Consider the following 18412-nt stretch of genomic DNA (forward strand, 5'->3'; position numbering starts at 1 on the left):
TCTTCTACCCAGCCTATCCCTGAGCAAGTCTGACTGCTCCCCCACCAGTCCCAGGACCAGACCATTCTCAGGGCCTTCGATCCAATGCCTTTGATGCCCAAACGACCTCTTCTTGCCCTAATGCGCTTATATCTTTCCCTCTATCAAGACTATGCAGCCACCAGGAAGCAGCCTCCCACCATATCACCCAAGCAGCCCATTTTGGCTTCTTGTCCTTACTTTGTGCAGGTCAGCCATTCCATGGCAACTGGTATCTCTGGTATGTCCATGGTGGGTCTCTCTCACTAGACCTTGGACCCCTGAAAGACAGTTACATTCTAATTGTTTTTAGCTCACCATCAGTCCCACCCACCATGATATCTTTCCCACCACTGACTGTCTCTAAATGTTTGTTGCTTAAAAGACAATTGGACTTCCCCGCTGGTGTAGTGGTTAAGAATCTGCCTGCCGATGCAGGGGACACAGGTTCGATCTCTGGTCCGGGAAGATCCCACATGCCGCGGAGCAAGGAGCCCGTGCGCCACAACTACTGAGCCTGCGCTCTAGAGCCCGCGTGCCACAACTACTGAGCCCATTCACCTAGAGCCCATGCTCCACAACAAGAGAAGCCACCTCAATGAGAAGCCCGCGCACCGCAACGAAGAGTAGCCCCTGCTCGCCGCAGCTAGAGAAAGCCCGCGCACAGCAACAATGACCCAACGCAGCCAAAAATAAATAAATAAATTTATTTTTTAAAAAAAGACAACTGGATGCTTTGAGTTGACCCAAGTCAACGGATAAATTTTTCTTTTAATATTTCACCTCAGCATAGCAGCCTCAGAGCAAATCAGTTACCTTTTCTCCAATACTTCAATGAGTTTTTAAACAATCCTCCACACTGTCTTGGAAACTACTGCGTCCCGTCTCAAGTCCCTGTCAGGAATGCTTTGCAAGAAATGCCTCTCTACTCCTCAATCAAAAAGCAAAAGCCATATGAGTTGGTCCTTGAGCCATCACTGACTGGTGTTTCTGCAAAGTGATCTACTCACGGTGGCAACAAAGCAAAGCTCGTTGGTGAGGCTGAGAGGGGGATGCCCCCGCCCACCCCCAGGCTCTGTCCACCCGAAACTAAGGAGAGATAGAGGTTGTATGCCTAGCTGAGCACCGCTAAACACTGTTGTTTGAACAGAAACACTCCTAGGTCAAATCTCAGAGATAAATAGGTAATTACAATTAATCCTTCCTAATTACCAGCCTTCTGCCCAGCGCATGGAAACAACACCTCACTCATTCTTTCAGGGTGCTGAGAGGTGGGCAAGGCCTTCCATGCCGCCTGTGGAGCTCTGTGAATGAAAGGCCTGTGTCCCTATCCTGTGGATGAGGAGACTTAGAATAAACAAGGCACATGTTTCCAGAGTCACTGGGGGTGGTGGGAACATCTGTGTGCAGCTGCATTTCTCCATTTCCGGGAGAATTAGAGAAAGAGGAAAAGATGGACTGGTGAGCACAAAACGAATCTGAAAGACGTTGTCCATCCCTGCCTGAACCTGAATTGGGGAGGCTGCACTTAGCACCTACTGTATACCAGGAACTGAGCTGGACATTTCCACATTATTTCATTTAATCTCCACAACAACCCTCTATATTATAAATTCCATTTTACAGCTGATAAATCTCAGACTCGGGGAAATGAGTCCACCTGCCCAAAGTCCCCCAGGGAGCGGGAGACAAGACCAAAATTTGAATAGTTTCTTCATTCATTTTGATTCACTCTTCAACAGGTATTTATTGTAGAGCTACAAGTATTTAACATAGAGTAATGGGCACTGTGTCCATAGATAAACCAGGCCATTGGGAGAGGCCAAAGTCCCTGTAGGGCTGAGCTTTAATCTGAGACTGGCCTGTATGTCCTAACCAGACGGCACATGCTGAGTAGCCAGGGCAGGGTCCAAGGAGGAACCCAACCCTGGAAAAATCTGTCTCTTCTGCCATTTTCCTCCTTCCCAAGGCAAAGGATCACGAAATACAATTTCACAACGAGAGCTTCCATTTCTCCCAAGCCTGGGAGAAATGTCCCAGCACAGCACACTAGTTCACGGCCATTTCAAAAGCAGCAGAACAGAACAGAGGAGGGATGGCTGGAGCTCAGCCAGCCAAGTTGAATAGACTGTGCTCTGGACTTCCAAGTGCAATTCCCAGGTTCAAGTGCTAACTCTGATACCTCCTGGCTTGGCACAGGTCATGTCATCTCCTGAAGCCTTCGTCCCCCATCAAGTTAAATACTCCTTCTCGCAGTATTTGTAAGAGTACTTCTTGCAGTACTCTTTCCACTTATGGTGGAAATCAAAGGAGATAACATCCAGCACATAGGAAGTACTTTCAACAAACATGAGAGAAAAGATGCACCAAGGCTGGCAGGCAATGCAGGAAGGTTGTAGAGGGAGCCAAAACAAAGCCATGTTCCCTGGATGGAAGAGAGGAAGCCCGTGAAGGCAGGGGCCATATCTGTGTCCCAGTGCCTAGGACAGAGTCTGGCATATAATAGGCCTTTTAATAAACACTTATGAATTTAGCAATGAATGAAAATCGGGCAGTGTCATGGGGGTACAAGAAGGGGTCAATGGCAGACAATGTGCCGGGCAAAACCTGAATCCTGGGGACCAGGGTCTCGTGTCAACACACGACTGGAGGACGAGAGAAAGGCCATCATCCTTCCAGACCCAGTTCCTGGAGGGGGGCAAAGCCTTGATCTCAAACAGGAAGAAAGTGCCTGATTTCTAGCCATGGGGCACTTGTTTTGCCAAGACTGGCTTCTGGGATGAGTCTAGGGGGCCCCTTGGAGTTCACAGCTGTCCCAGCCAAGCCCGTTAGAACTAGGGCCATTTCAGACATGCCCCATGTTTGGAACCCTTTCTCTGGAACTTCTGGATCAATTTGGCAGAAAGACAATGTCACCAAAGCCAATCCTGGGTCCAAAAATACAACCAAAATTGTTACACAAAGAAACATGGTGGACCTGGATTCCCGATGGCTGGGACTGTGGCCACGGGCCTGCTTCTTGCCTTGACCAGGCCTGTGTGGCCTCAGAACTCGGCAGGCAGGGCCGCTGGAGGCCAGCCTGTCCCCTCCCCGCCTTGCACTCAGGCCAGGGCTCCGTGACCCATCTCCATCACCGCCCACCTCTGCCTGAGCTCCCATCAGCTTCTGAAATATTGTCACGATCCGGCGTGAGATGTGGCAGGCTACAATTAATTAACTAATCAGTTTTACTCTATCAGCAAGTACAGACCAGGAATGTTAAATAAACAAATTAAAGGCTGTGGTTCACTAAAGCTCAGCCCAATGAAATAATAATGAGGCAAAGTTAACTGCTCTGAACAGAAGGAGGAAGGATGTTATAACGGAAGACACCAGGGCAGGCATATCCTACAAAAAGGCAGAGAAGATTCTGCCAGGGGGACCCTCTCACCCTACGCTCCACTCGGGGAAAGTGGTGAGGACACACAAGGACAGCAGAGAGAGCAGAGCTCCACAGCCAGACAGAATTGGACTTGAAGCCCAGCTTGACTGCTTAGCAGCAAAAATCCAGCCCAGCTTGACTGCTTATCAGGAGGTCCCTTAACTGCTTTGAGCCTCAGTTTCCTAACTTATCAAAAGGAGGAGGAGGGAGCAGCAGTTATCTCCCGAGGGCCCACCAGCATCAGCACTCACGTGCGTGAGCCTGGCTGCTGCAGACTGGGGCACGGAGGGGCTGACACCCTGCGAGCAGCTCTCCACCCCTGGTTAGTGCGAGCTGGTGGGTCCCCACTCTAGCTTCTCACCTTTAGGTGGAACGACCCCCAGAGGCCCCCCCCGGGGCTGTGCCCCAACACCCAGAGCCTGCTGGTTCACGCACACTGTACCGTCTTCCTTCCTGCCCTCTCTCCCCTCCCCAGACCCCTGAGCAGCTGCCTGAGCTTCCCTGAGCAGCTGCCATACCAACCACTTGCAATCAAAATCTGCTTCTGGGAGAATCCAGCTTGAGACACATTCCTTAGACATATCCTCTCTCTCTCTCAGTTACTCTGTAATTCCAATTCACAGTGGCCACAGGGGGTTAAACTTCTCTGAGGATAATGGGCCCATTTGTCCCACCGGTAGCACAGCTTAGGGGGACTTGCCTTTATGGCCATTCATTTGTTCAGCAAACATAAACTTAGAGCCGCCATGGGCCAAGGCCTGGTCTAGGGGCTGGGGGTCCAGCTGTGACCAGCGCCGACAGACATCACTTGCATGGATAAGAGGCACAAACATCCAACCAGCTGTGACTCCGATGCAGGGAGAAGGCATTATCACAGCACAGGACGAGATGGAGGCCTTTCGTTTCTGTTCTGGGCCCGGCATGTTCATTGCCTGCCTGTGGGACGGGAAGCCAGGCACACGCGCCGTGACCTTCAGCCTCCTCGGCTGCAAAGTGAAGACGTTGAGACCCTGGTTGAAAATGAGCCAAGAGCTCTGGAATCTTTCAGAAACTGTCTCGACCATTCTCTCAGAGACAGAAACTGTCTCTCTGTGGTTACACATCCAGGAATTGACATCTGGGCAATTTTCCAGCATCTCTGTTGGATGATAATGTTCTTTCCCAAGTTTCTATCTAGACAGACCAGCATGTGGGGCTGTCAACAAAGGTCTGTATTTTTCCTCTGCCAGGGTCTTCTCTTTAGAAGCTGAGTGTGGCCCTCAGAGAAGGCCCCCTCACTCATACCTGGGGCAGCAGCAGCTCAATTCTCCCCGAATGAAATCATCACGAAGGCAACTTGTTGGGATTTTCTGAGCTCCCATGCATGGAAGCCTCCAGCCCTGGGTTCTAGCACGAACCTCAGACAGTGTATCTGAAAAGCCAGTAAGAAAAGGCCCCAGAGAATGTTCTAGAACTTAGAGAAGAGAGATCCAGAGGGAGAGAGCCACACCATGGGACAGTCACAGAGGTGGTCCCACATCCTCCCCGGCCCTGGGTGTCTTCGAGAGGTGGCAGGGAGGGTCCCAGCCATGCTCACACCAAAGAAACGGTAATCATCTTAGGGCAGTGCTTCCAGTTAGGGCCCTTCTAATGGTGATGGGCTTTCCCTGCCAGTTACAGGTAAGAATCTAAGTGACAAATGGTGATGGGGAGCTCTGTTATAACTGCACACGGATCCCTCTGGCAAAGAATATTAATATGTTCCTCTCCTGCCCTCCCAACCACACACACACACACACACACACACGTTTACCCTGTTTTGCACTGTGCTAACACCCCTTGTACCATTCCAGCTATTTCAGAACATCAGAGCACTCTGTAGCGTCACATGATGCTTGTGGGATGGTCTTCATAACATCCACCAGGATCTCCTGGATTCCTCCTCCCCTCATGCACACCTTTCCAGCTGGAACCGGGAGACTGCTCAGCTCTCCCCGTATATGACTAGTAATAATAATAACAACCATCACTATTTATTCATTGATTACCTTGCGTCAGGCCCCGTGCTAAGCGTTTTATGTGCATTAATTCAGGGGTTACCTGAATCTACACACACACACACACCTCCACTGCCTGTCTATGTAAATAATGTTTTATTGGAACAGCCACACCAGTTTGTTTATGTATCATCTATGGCTGCTTTAGTGCTACAATGGCAGAGTAACTGAGACTGAAACCTTATGGCCCATGAAGCCTAAAATATGTCCTATCTAGCCCTTTATGGAAACATTTTGCTGACCCATGCATTAACTCATCTTACCCTTTTCCAAGCCCTGGGGATCATCATTGTAAAAGTCCTTTATGTGAAAAGAAACAGGGATTCAGAGAGGTTAAGTACTTTGCCCAAGGACACACAGCTTATAAGTGACAGAAGTAGGGTTTGAAACCCAGGAGTTCAGGGTGCAAGTCCTGGCCGCCAATGATCCACCCACAACTTCTTGTGAAAGTGAATCAGAAATGACCAATGAACCCCTGGCCAACAGGAGGGCTGAGAAGGTGGGAGCAGGTTAGGGGCCACTGATTAATGAGATAACCGGCAGCTCCAGGGCAGTATGAGGGACCAGGACCTCACAGGTGTTGAGTCTGGAAGGGATTTTTTGCTCCTTCCTTTCTCCATCTCTGTGAATGCTGAGTGGCTCGTGTCTGCGGGACTTTTAACAAGATTCAGCAACCCACAGAGCAACTTGCTACCTACTGTTATGGATGCCACAGGCCTTGTGCCAGGGCCTGGTGAACAGCAGATGCTTAAACTTATTTACAAAGGTCGCCTTCACTCTTCTTAAGTCTCTTTTCCACGTTGGATGGAGAATGGGGCAATGCTGTAACGGTCCTAGAATTTCAGAATTTCAAAAGTGTCTTCGGAGCTAAGAAGTCACCCTCCCTCTGGGAGCCCAGTCCTCCCCAGAACATCCCCTAACTTAGTTTGTCCTGGCGCTTCTGGGCCCATCCCTGCACCCCAGGCTGAGCATCCCTGTGTGTTTCCACTGCCCCTCCTAGGACCTGGGTCCTCCCCATTGGGGTCCAGTGATACCCACCTTCAGTTGCCTTCAAGCTACAGAGTTCTGTGCAAACACAGAGATGCCCCATCTCCCTCCAGAGAGTCTGCTTCACCAGGGGCAACTTGGGGTTTGGGTCTGTTAAAGCCCCACCAGGGAGCTTCCCTGGTGACACAGTGGTTGAGAGTCCACCTGCTGATGCAGGAGACGCGGGTTCGTGCCCCGGTCCGGGAGGATCCCACGTGCCGCAGAGCGGCTGGGCCCGTGAGCCATGGCCGCTGAGCCTGCGCGTCCGGAGCCTGTGCTCCGCAACGGGAGAGGCCACAACAGTGAGAGGCCCGCGTACCGCAAAAAAAAAAAAGCCCCACCAGGGCAGTTTGGCCTGAGGATGAGCGCTCTGGTCCACTATGCCTCAGCACATCCCTGTTTGCCGAGGGCGGCTTTGCAAACCCTGGTGGACCTGGAGGGTCCCCTGAGAGTGGCTGGTATTCTCCTTCCAACAGTCAAAGACGTGTCACAAAGGGCCACGAAGGCTTCTGACTGGAAATTTCCTCTGGTCGAGAAAATCACAGCTGAGCAGGTTGGTTGCATTGGTACCAATTAGTACAACAAAAACCCAACATGAAAAGGATAACCTTACAGTCTAGGAAGTTTGCCAGAATCTCAGTCCACTCAGGTCATTATCTAACTCCTGCCTCTACAACTTCAATAAAACTGATAACGACATTTAAATAGGCGATGAAGTTGCATTTACCTTACTGCAGAGGAACAGAATTTGGAAACCTGGTGATGGAATTTTTGTCAAAGTCTCATTTAAAAAAAAAAAAAAAAAAAAGAGGAACTGATGATATGAAGCTTCAAGTGATGTTATGAAGCTTGCAGTGAGATCAAGGTTCAAACTCAGGCCCTGGCGCCTCTGAAATATCAGTAGCTTGGGCAAGTCTCTTCGTGTCCCCAACCCTAATGTTTTCATTAATAAAATGCAGATAAAGATGCTCCCTCCCCAGAGTGGTTAGAGGGCGAAATACTTAAGTGAGGGGCCTGGGACATGGTTGGTCCTCAATAAACACTTACTTAGAATAAGACTGGTTGTCAATGAGAAGTTTGCCTCCTGACAGGAGGGGAAAAGTCACGCACAGAGATTATGACCAAAGCCAGTAAATCATGAGGATAGCCCAGAGGGTCAGCAGAAGAGAAAACGGAAGAGAGAAGGCTTTAAGGAAGAAGGAAGTGTTTGATCTTGGTCTGGGTGATATGGTGGGATTGCAACATTTAAGGATGGGGGGGGAAGAGGCAAGCCTGGTAGAGGGACGGCAGAGGCGCACGGGCGGCAGCTGACCCAGACCGACCAACAGCAGCACCCCGTGCCAGCGAGGTTTCAACAGTAGATGGATCAAGCAACCCAGGGTGCATTCATTTCCACACAAGGCCGAACAGCAGCCTCCTGGGGGCTGGGCGGAAGGGCTGAAGGAGGTTTTATCTCCAAGGTCAGTTTGGGATCGAGGAGCTCTGACATTTTTGCCCTCTCTGCCACCAGCCAGGGGGCAGGGGCAACCCAAAGCCCAGAGGCAGAAGGGGCCAGGACAACAAGGCTCGGAGAGCCAGGGAGCTGCCCGAGGCAATGAGCACAGCCCTGGAAAAGGGGCGCTTTACCCGCACCTGGCCCACAAACACCTCGCAGAGAGCCAGCCAACTGGGCTGACGTAGAAGGCATTTTATTTTCCTGCAACATATGCTATATTCATCTACTTATGGAAAGGGAAACTCTAGGGGTTTGGGGAATGGGTTTTTATATAGATTGGGGTTTCCCAATATTTTCTAAGATGAGCTGCTTCAGCCTTCGCGTGACAAGGCACCCGTGGCCAGAGAGGAGGCTGTGACCAGAGGCACATTTGACCCAGTGTCCCCAAACTGTGCCAGGAGGTCCTCAGGACACCAGCATCCTGCCAGATGGTCCGGTTCAAAATCTCTGAGATCAAGTCTTTGGAAAAGGTTCAGCCGCACTTTCTTTGTAGTGGTTGGACTTCGGAGTGGCTCAGATGCTGACACACATGAGGAATCTGCAGAGGAGAAGGGTAGGCAGTGCTACCCAAGTTCATAGCACCATATGCCGCCACCCTGCCTTCTTCCCTAAAAGGCCCTCTGAACCGCTCTGCTGCCCTGGGATCCAGGGAGTGGTTTAGGATGGATGGAGGTGCCAACATAAAGGAACGTAGCTTCCCTGCGCACAGAGGCCCACCGGGGCAGGTGCGTGCACCTGTGCTCAGGTAGCAGAATGAGCCTGGGCCTCCACCAGCCTGTCTCCCCACCAGTCTATTCCCAGTTGCCTTCTGGAGAACAGGTATTCCCAACAGCCTCCCACGTGCCTAGCCCTGTGCTTCCTTACTTAATTGCATTCTCACCGTATTCATTCCCAGGTCAGCCACGTGCAACAGTTACCATCGATGTCACGTTATAACACCGGAAACCGAGGCAGCTCAGGGAGGGTAGGAATACTGCCCAAGACCCCATGGTTGTAAAAGGAAGAGCTGGGATTTGAACCACACCTGCCACATTCTGGTGGGCATTTCAGCCCCGTGCCAGGGAGAGACCCAGGGATAAATGCTCAGTTTCTCTGCAGAACGGCAGCCGCTGTCTGGCTGCCCACCAGCTGAGTATATATGAGCAGATGTGGCAGGCTCAGGGGGGAAGACTGGAAAGCCGATGGGTTCTGCGTCCCCCCGCTGCTGTATCGCTGGGGTCTAGCATCCCCGCCAGCTCCAGAAGGTTCCTGGCGCTCAGTTTGAGTTACCAGATAATCATGTCCACAGATGTAACACCAAGGAAGCTGAGCTTCCACCCACAACAGAAGCTGGAAGAAATGTGAGTTTACTTTCCCCTGACATCATCATTTGGTCCTCTTCGACTCCTTTCTTTGTCTCTGACTTATGGGCCAAACTCTGGAAGCTTCTAGAAATGAGTGAAGCAGAGGCAGGGGGACAGTATGCTGGACTGTTTGACATTGTTTTTATCTCTGATTCCTTCCTTTCTGCCTCCACCACCTCACACCCCAGATCTGAGCCAATCATTAAGTCCTGACCCTCCCACCAGCTGCTGTGTGGCCTTGGTCAAATCCTTGCCTTCTCTGAACCTGTGTCCTCACTTGTTAATGTAAGCAGAATAATGGTCTCCCAAAGATGTCCACATCCTAACCTTACGCGTATGTCACTTTACACATCAAAAGAGACTTTGCAGATGTGATTAAATTGAGTATCTTGAGATTGGGCGATTATCCTGGATTATCTGGGGGTGGGGGCTCAATGTAATCACGAGAGCATAAAAGAGAACCAGACAGATAGCAGCAGGATGAGTACTTAGCCCAGAGTTGCTGACTTTTAAGATGGAGGAGAGGCCATGTGTGAAGGAATATGGGCAGCCTCTAGAAGCTGGAAAAGGCAAGGGAACAGATTCTTCCCTAGAGCCTCCAGAAAGAACACAGCCCTTGATTTTAGCCCAGTGAGATACATATCTACAGAACTGTAAGATAATAAACTTGTGTTGTTTTAAGCCACTAAGTTTTTGGTAAGTTGTTACAGCAGCAACACAAAACTAACACACGTGGGTGAGGAGGAGGAGGTTCTCTCCAGTTAGAAAAAGTCAAGTGATTTTGTCATTGGTGAAATGATATCGATACAGCAAGAGCTTCCAACAGCAGCTGTGCTTTCAGGGCCCTCTGGCAGTGGTAACATCTTCCATGTGGCTCTGCGACCCTCCAGGATCTCAACAGTCCCTCAGGAGCCACAGCACCTGGAAGTTGGCTCATCTGTTACCCTGGGTCTGGGGTCACAGACCCCAGATGCACATTGACTAAAAACAATATGTTTAAAAACAAATACTTACTGAGTGTCTACCTAGTGCCCAGCACCTTGTTAAGCAATTTCACAAACTGTATTTCATTATTTCACTCATTCCCTAGGGATACCTAATTATTGTTATTCCCATGTTACAGCTGATGAATAAAAAAGACAGCTTAAGCACCTTGACCAAATTTACACAGACAGCAAATGGCACAACTTGAACTTCAGCCAAGTTTCTCCAGCTGCAAATCCCATGGTCTGACACTGGAAGAGGGGACAATATCTAGGTACATCAGCAAGCAAAATAATCAGATAAGGAGACAAGCATAAACCACTTGCAATGCCTTTAAAAGCCACAGGTGAAATAGTAAAGTGCCTGGCATATAGTAGGTGTTCAATAAAAATGAATTGACTTTTTAATAAAAGAGTAAACGCATTTGGAGCAAATAGAACATTCACTTTTTCCCGTTATTCATTTCAAAGATGAGGAAACTTACAGCAAAGAGTCAATGAACTCAAAAATGCAAAACGGTAGTCCAGTCTACAAGAGCACAACTGGTGCAGAGTGAGGGTTAGATTAGCATCATCATAGGTAAGAGGTTAAGGGAGAGGAGGAATGTGATACTGCGTTAGACTCAAGTGAGAAAGACGATGGAAAAGTCAGAGGATTCTAAAGGTTCAATTACAGAGACTGACAAGGCCATGGAAAGAGTGAGAAGGCTGTCCTGACAATTTGCTTTTAGATGTCAGTCACCAGAGCTCCTGCTGTTTCTAGGAAACCAGGGGAGCAGAGACAGAGGCAGCATGCCATCCCCACACCCTTCCTCCAGGCGTGGCTTAAAGAAGCCAGTCTTTTGGGTTGAATTGTGTCCTCCCCCAAAATTCATACGTTGAAGTCCTAACCCCCAGAACTTCAGGATATGAGCTTATCTGGAGATACGGTTTTTACAGAGGTCACCAAGTTAAAGGGAGGTCATGAGGGTGGGTTCTAATCCAATATGACTGGCGCCCTTGTAAGATGGAGAAATTCTGGACACAAACAAGTATAGAGGGAAGATGATGAAGAAACACAGAGAAAAGATGGCCATCTGCAAGCCAAGGAGAGAGGCCTGCAAAAGACCCTTCCCTCCCAGCCCTCCGAAGGAACCAACCCGGCCAACACCTAGATTTGGACTTGCAGCCTCTAGAACTGTGCTACAGTAGATTTCTGCTGTTGAATCCACCCAGCCTGTGGCAGGTCTCGCAAGTTAACATAAGGGCCTAAGTGGAAAGGGACAGCATGGGGAGACTTGGCAGAAGGACGGCAGCCTCAGAAGGAGGGTCTCCTCCAGCGTGGACAGACTGGACACCATCTAAAGGTTCCTCAGAACCAGATGGAGTTTGTTTCCAGCCAGGCAGAGGCAGAGGATGAGCACACAAGATGAGTCCTCAGAGGCCCCTCTTGACCAGACGAAGGAGCCGCTAACCAGTGAGTGGTGGGTTCATGGATGGCCCAGCATGAGCTCAGCCCCCAGGGAGCACACAGGCCACCAGGCCACTTCACTCACCCGTGCACGTGGTCATTCACAAATCCACCCCGCACCTCTGTGACTCCCCACCCGCCTCCCCTCAACCACGCCTCGTTGACACGTGACCAGGGGAGCTGTGGGCTTGTCCCACTCGGGAGAGACTGAGGCCCTCCGGTCTTCTCGTTTACTATGACGTTTTACGGCAAATTTGCCCTGGGCCTTGTCACAGGTAGGCTGGCTGGGAAGCAGAATCTAAGACGGAGGTCAATAAGCAGAGGGCTTATTGGGGAGTCCTCCGGGGCTCAACACCCACAGCAGGGAAGGGAAAGAAGCCGGGCAGGGCACAGGGAGCTGTTAGGTGCAGCGGGGTCTCCATGCAAAGCTCAGCCAACCGCACAGGGAATTGTGAGGGTCGGGGGACCCTGCACAACTGTCCCTAGTTGGGGTGAGAGAGTCAGGCCTTTAGACACCCACAGGAGTTAGGCCACCTCCAAAGAGGGGAAGATTTGGGGCTGGGAGCTCTCTCCAGCTGAGGAAATCCTGCAGCAGGGGGCTCTATAGACATGCAAAGTTTAGGCTGTATAAGGTTTTTCAAGACCCCATCCCTGGATTCCGTCAAGGACTGCCTGGGCTCACTAGGAGGCTGCAAAGCCCAATCTGCTGGTGCCGTCCAGGTGCCTCCTCAGCCATCCATTTTCTCTTGACCCTGTGCCCAGAGCAAAAGCCTAATGAGCTTAACTAAAGGAGCTAAATTTCAACTCTACCAGCAGATGCATGTGTGCCCTCAGAAGCTCTACTCTGCTATTTAATTTCCCACAGTTTTAGGGTCCCAGGAGTTGGAGACAGAAGCAGTAATCTGGATCTTTCCCCGGAGTCAAGTTTCCAAGGTGAGAGCATCTTTAACCATCCTTCTGTGCTGAATCCACTTCACAGATGAATGCCAGTGTGCAGAACAAAGTTATACGTGAAGGTGGCAGCTGCCGACACTGCTGTGGCTCCGTCACATGGCTCTCGGTAACTGGGCACAGCTGAGCACAGAGGTCCTCACCTTGGCATCTCCGCACGAGCCCAGAAGAGGGGTCATCTGATTGCACTGAGTGTTCAGAAAAATCACCCAGGGAGGAGACGCTGCAGCTGCATCTTGAAGACTGAGGAACAGTAAATAAGAAGAAAGGAGAAGGCATTCCAGGCAGAGGAAAGCATGTGCAAAAGTATGGAGGCAAGGAAAACACATTTTAACATGAGAATCCATGCCCAGAGATGTATAGCAATTTATTTCTCACATGAGTGAATGTCAATGTTTGGCCTTGAACTCAGGATTCCTGAGCCTTGGATCTAAACTGCAATAAACACAGTGTTGATTTCTACGTCAATAGATACTGATTAAGAGAATTATGTCACATGCTCCGTTGTGCAGAACGAGGAAGAAAACCCAGTCTCCCAGCCTCCAAAAGCCCGCTCTTATCATGGTGGCTGGACTTAAACTCTGACCCATCAGATCCAGAGTTGAATACCAGCTCCAGCATTTACTAACCATGAGATGTGGGGAAAGTTACTGAACTCTCCATTCCTTTTGCTCTGTAAATGGGCATAGCGGCCCCTTCAGAGTGGTCATGAGGAAGCAAGGTGGTGGGGGCATTGGGTGAAGAAGGAGCTATTGTATGTAAAGGATCCAGACCAGGGTCTGGCCTGGCCACAGTAAGGATCTTGTAGAAAGAGCTCAATCGTCATAGATGTAGTGGGCACTTGACTCTTAATTCTTGCTGGTCTGCTATCTGAAGCTCCACCCCCTTCCCAGGCATCCACAGCACTCAGTGGACATCATTCCTTTTCTCTATGGGGTGGAGATATAGTCAGATGTCAAGTCCTCAGGTGGGACCTTGTATCCAGTGTAGACTAAGGACTCACTGGTGCATGGTGTGGATGCAAGGAGGTGACCAATGTACAGCATCTGGCAATGAGCAGGCGTGTGATACAAATGGTACAAAAATGACAATACACTGAGGATCGGCCTGAGGCTGTGTTTTTTTAAAAGTAAATTTATTTATTTTTTGGCTGCGTTGGGTCTTCATTGCTGCGCGCGGGCTTTCTCTAGTTGTGGCGAGCGGGGGCTACTCTTTGTTGCGGTGCGCGGGCTTCTCATTGCAGTGGCTTCTCTTGTTGCGGAGCACGGGCTCTAGGCTCACGGGCTCTAGAGCGCAGGCTCAGTAGTTGTGGTGCACGGGCTTAGCTGCTCCACGGCATGTGGGATCTTCCCGGACCAGGGCTCAAACCCGTGTCCCCTGCAGTGGCAGGCGGATTCTTAACCACTGCGCCACCAGGGAAGTCTGAGGCTGTGTTTTTGAGGAAACACAGCTCTGAGCAGCTCTGTCTCCATTTACCAAGACTTTATAGTGGAGAATCTGGAACTGAGGTTGGAGCCTGACATGTAGTCCATTAGAGGCACTCACCTCCCTTGGCCAGCTTCCTCTACCTACACAGTCATGGGAGCCAAGGACCCAGATCCTTTAAGCTTGGAAAATCCCTCCCCTGGACGACCTGAGAAAAAGAGGCCAACAGGTACCTTCTCGACTAGAACTGGCCGAGAATTGTCTGTTGTCTCAATCCTTTAAAGTAAGTTTCCTTTAGACTCCTTGCTCCTAGAGCCTCCACTGGAAAGCCCCAGCAGCCAGCCTCCCTGGTTGAACAGGGGTCCCGAGAGAAGCCAGAGGTCTGAGATACTCTTTTGATGGCCTGGAGGAAGGTGTGACTCCTGTGTAAACCCCTGCTGAGAAGCCAGCACTGCTGGGGCCGGATGGGAGGATAGCATCTGCTCACAGGGTCATTGTGTTGATCGCTGGTGGTCCACGGATGAGAGACAAGCCTCCTGACTCTAGGAGCTGTGGAGGCCCCCGGACAAATACCGTACAGAGCCAGCCCCTCAGAAGGATGAGGGAGCGCCGAGTGGATGCAGAGAAATGGGAGCAAAAAGGCTTTGGTAGAATAAGTGGAGATGACACAACAGCCATGGTGGTTTTGGGGGAGCCCTGAGTTGGGGGAAGTGAGGCCAGATGGGTAAAGACCCGAAATTCCACACCAAGCTTGGCTCACACTCAGAAGACAAAGAAGAGCCACTGAAGGATATTAGACCCAAAGATGACCATGATTGGATTCTCTCGACAATCTGATGAGTTATTTGTTTTGGAGACAAGGCAACGATCCCAGAGAAGGTGTTGGAGGGACCAGTGATTTTACTAAGTTCAAATCCCTGATTTTTTTAAACATGTTTGTACGCACCCATGTGCTTCTGATACCCTGGCACCCTTACGTGTGAACAAATGTTCCCGGGGCTGGATGGTAGCCTCAAATGCCATGCCCCCCTGCCAAAGTTCACGGCGCACGCAATTGTCAGCCTAAGCTCCCTGAAGTGTATCCCTGACCACATCAGGTCTCTTTCTGCTCAAGGAACCTCTGTACTTTTCCATCCCCCAAAGAATAAGTCCCAGCCTCCACCACTGCCAAACACCCACAGCCCCTCTGACTTTTTTTTCCATACTTCCGTTTCAGTCTTGGTGATCACGAACCCTGTTCAAGAACTTCTGTCCTGTGTGGTCAAAGTGCTTGTCACCCTTCCCATGACTTAATCCTGGGTCCTCAACTCCAAGCCTTTTGAATTGCTGTTCTCTCTGCCAGTGAGGCTCTCCCTCCCCACCCATCTTCTCATCCAAATTCCAGCACCGGAGGCCCAGCTCTAATGATACCCCTCCCAGGAAGTCCGCCCCAATTCCCCCAGTCCTTGGTGGGATCTCCAACTCTCACCCCCATCTCACTCTGCCCCTAAAATTACTGTGTTGTTTTAAAATCACTGGTGAACAGGTTATCAGTTCCCTATTAAGCCTGTGAATAGCTAGAGGACAGTTAGCCAAACTTACCATTCCTGCTTTGTTAATAGAGCCTTTTGCATAAAAGATTTTTCATAAATGGGTCTTCTTTGAGCGCTGTATGCTCAGGCTTTGACTTCACTCTAACTCCTAATTCGATTCTCCTACTACGTCTCAGAGATGGACATCCTGCCTCTGCCCTAAGAGTAAGTCCCTCTCGAGCCACGCCATACATCCATGGTAACCAGAAACCACCGACAGGACTAAAATCCACGTTTACCGCCAGACTGACAGGCTCACGATGCAATCGGTTTCCTTAAAGGTGGTTAACTTAATGTCTAGGTACAAGTGGTTTAACGTAGCCCTCTTTGATGGTCATGTAATTAAATTCCACCCCCAAAAGATTCTTGGACAGATCCTGTATCATGATCTTCATTTTCAGGGAGTAACATATACTCCCCTGTTTGTCTCCATCAGGTTCGACACACATACATTATTTTTTTTTTTCTAACATCTTTTTTGGAGTGTGATTGCTTTACAATGGTGTGTTAGTTTCTGCTTTATAACAAAGTGAATCGGCTGTACCTATACATATATCCCCATATCCCCTCCCTCTTGCGTCTCCCTCTCACCCTCCCTATCCCACCCCTCTAGGGGGTCACAAAGCACCGAGCTGATCTATCTGTGCTACGCGGCTGCTTCCCACTAGCTAGCTATTTTACATTTGGTAGTGGATATATAAGTTCATGGACATATAGACACATACATTTTTAATAAGTTTGTTCTGAATTTAGCTGGTCTGGACAGAAGTCAAAGGGAAGGAGATTAAACAGTGTTCTGGACACCGAATTTCAGAGTCCTAGTCTGTGGAATTTAGAGCAAGAATGTCGTGAGAGCCCCGAGAAGAATCGGAGCGCTCTGGCTGATGGCTGAGACGGGATGGTGATTCTTAACAATAATTCTGAGTTAAGGCAAGGATGTGAGACCTTCTCTCATGGGGGAGTTCCCACTTCCAAATCTTCCCTTGTGTTTACGTGGGAACAAAATGAGGCAAAGAACTGTACATGTTGCTTTGATAAATTTAGCCTCTTCCTCAATTACAAAATCTCTAGTTATTTCTCAGACTAAAGGCCCCAGCGTGGGTGACCGACTCCGAATGCCACCCCCTCTCCCCCCACTCCCGGTTCAGCAGTAGGGTATAAGGGACAGAGGGGGAAGCAGGGCTTTTCAGTCACAAAGGCCAGAGAGGGGTGGGGCTGGGCGTGAGACTCTTGGCTCTGGCACTTGCCAGCCGGCCGGCATTGAGCGAGCTACTTAGGTACACCGATTCCAAGGCCAGACCAAATGTTCCTCTCTCTCTTTTTCTCTGAACCCTTAAAGTCATCAACCCTGTAACCGACATTTCCACGGGGCCTTTAAGCAGGCCTCTCAGATTAAGTGACTCCTAAATCAGCCCTTTGATCTTCACCCCTCAATAAACTCCCCTGTCCCTCAGCCTTCCAGCTTTAAAGGGCAACACCACCTACCATGCACTCAGGCCAAATTCCAGGGTCTAATGCTTATCCTTCTCTTTCTCTTACCCTTGCAATCAGTCCACCATCCTCTTTAAGATCTTGTTTCCTTAAGTAGGGATAATATCTCCCTTCCTCAGATGACGTGAGGATTAGACATAACGTACATAGAGTGCCAAGCACATAGGAGGTACTCAAATGATACCCATTTTCAATACTGTGCCCCTAGTCGCTGAACAAAAGCCCCCATTCTCCTGAATAGACACATAGGCTCTGAATCTGTGCGTTAAAAAAAAAAAAAAAAAAAAGAAGAAGAATTGGAAAAAGATATGTCCTAGCGTCTAGGTTTGGAGGAGATAAATGCTAAAAGCTTTGGGGTGAGTGTCTAAGAGCCTGTGGGTGAGGTAACGATGCATTAAATGAGGGTGCTGTCATTTTGGTGTGCTCCAAAGCAGCCCACTAATAAGCTAAAGTCATCACAGATAAATGGAGACTTCACAAAAAGAAGAAGAAGAAGAAAAGACAAGGAAAAGAAATGTGCAATTCAGTCAAAAGGCATTTGGCTGCAGTTATGCAATTTCAAGTTCAGGATCAGGCATTATGCTTATTTTCATGTCGGACAACTAACACATTCGTTTGCTGCTGGATGCAACTATTATGGGAAAAAAAAAAACCCCAAAATTCAATTCATCCGCATTTGTCACTAGAGTATTGTGTCTGCTACATAAAGGCAGAAGATTGAAATGAAAGATGCCTCTTAACTGAATTTTAATTTTGAGAAAATGTGACCCCTCTCTGAGCCTTGAGCACACAATCAGCTGGGTGGTTTGAAGAAGGCTCAGTGTTCCACACACAATCCGGGTCTTTGGCACGAAGATACGTGCTGTTTAGGCACATCCGTACCCTCGCCACACCTTTTTTCCTATTTACAATCAAGATCTTTAGTCTTTATTATTGGTGGACTACTGATACACATGTTTACCCAGAATAATTTGAAGAGCCCCCAAAGTCTCAAATCAGACATTTCCTCTCACTGTCGCAGCTCCTGAAACCACCGCCCACCCCACCCCCAATGATCGCTGGCTTTGGGAAAACACCTCTTCCCACATAGGTCTCCATTCAATGACATGTCTGGTTGCCTGCTACCATGTTGGCTTTAGCAAAGCCAAATGCTCACCGAAGTATTATGCTCTAGGACAACAAAGGAAAAGGTCACCTTTTCT

General features: G+C 49.5%; 1 long non-coding RNA gene across 2 annotated transcripts in view; it reads right to left on the bottom strand.

Moving 5' to 3' along the window:
* Positions 1 to 219: 219 nt before the first annotated feature.
* Positions 220 to 18412, bottom strand: part of LOC136793009 (uncharacterized) — a 248421-nt gene continuing 230228 nt past the window's right edge. For both annotated transcript variants that reach the window (XR_010837694.1, XR_010837693.1), the window contains exon 3: positions 220 to 299. This is a non-coding gene — a long non-coding RNA (uncharacterized lncRNA). The remainder of the gene's footprint in view (positions 300 to 18412) is intronic.

The sequence above is a fragment of the Kogia breviceps genome, chromosome 18 (genome assembly GCF_026419965.1).
Source record: "Kogia breviceps isolate mKogBre1 chromosome 18, mKogBre1 haplotype 1, whole genome shotgun sequence".
Lineage (NCBI taxonomy): Eukaryota > Metazoa > Chordata > Mammalia > Artiodactyla > Physeteridae > Kogia > Kogia breviceps.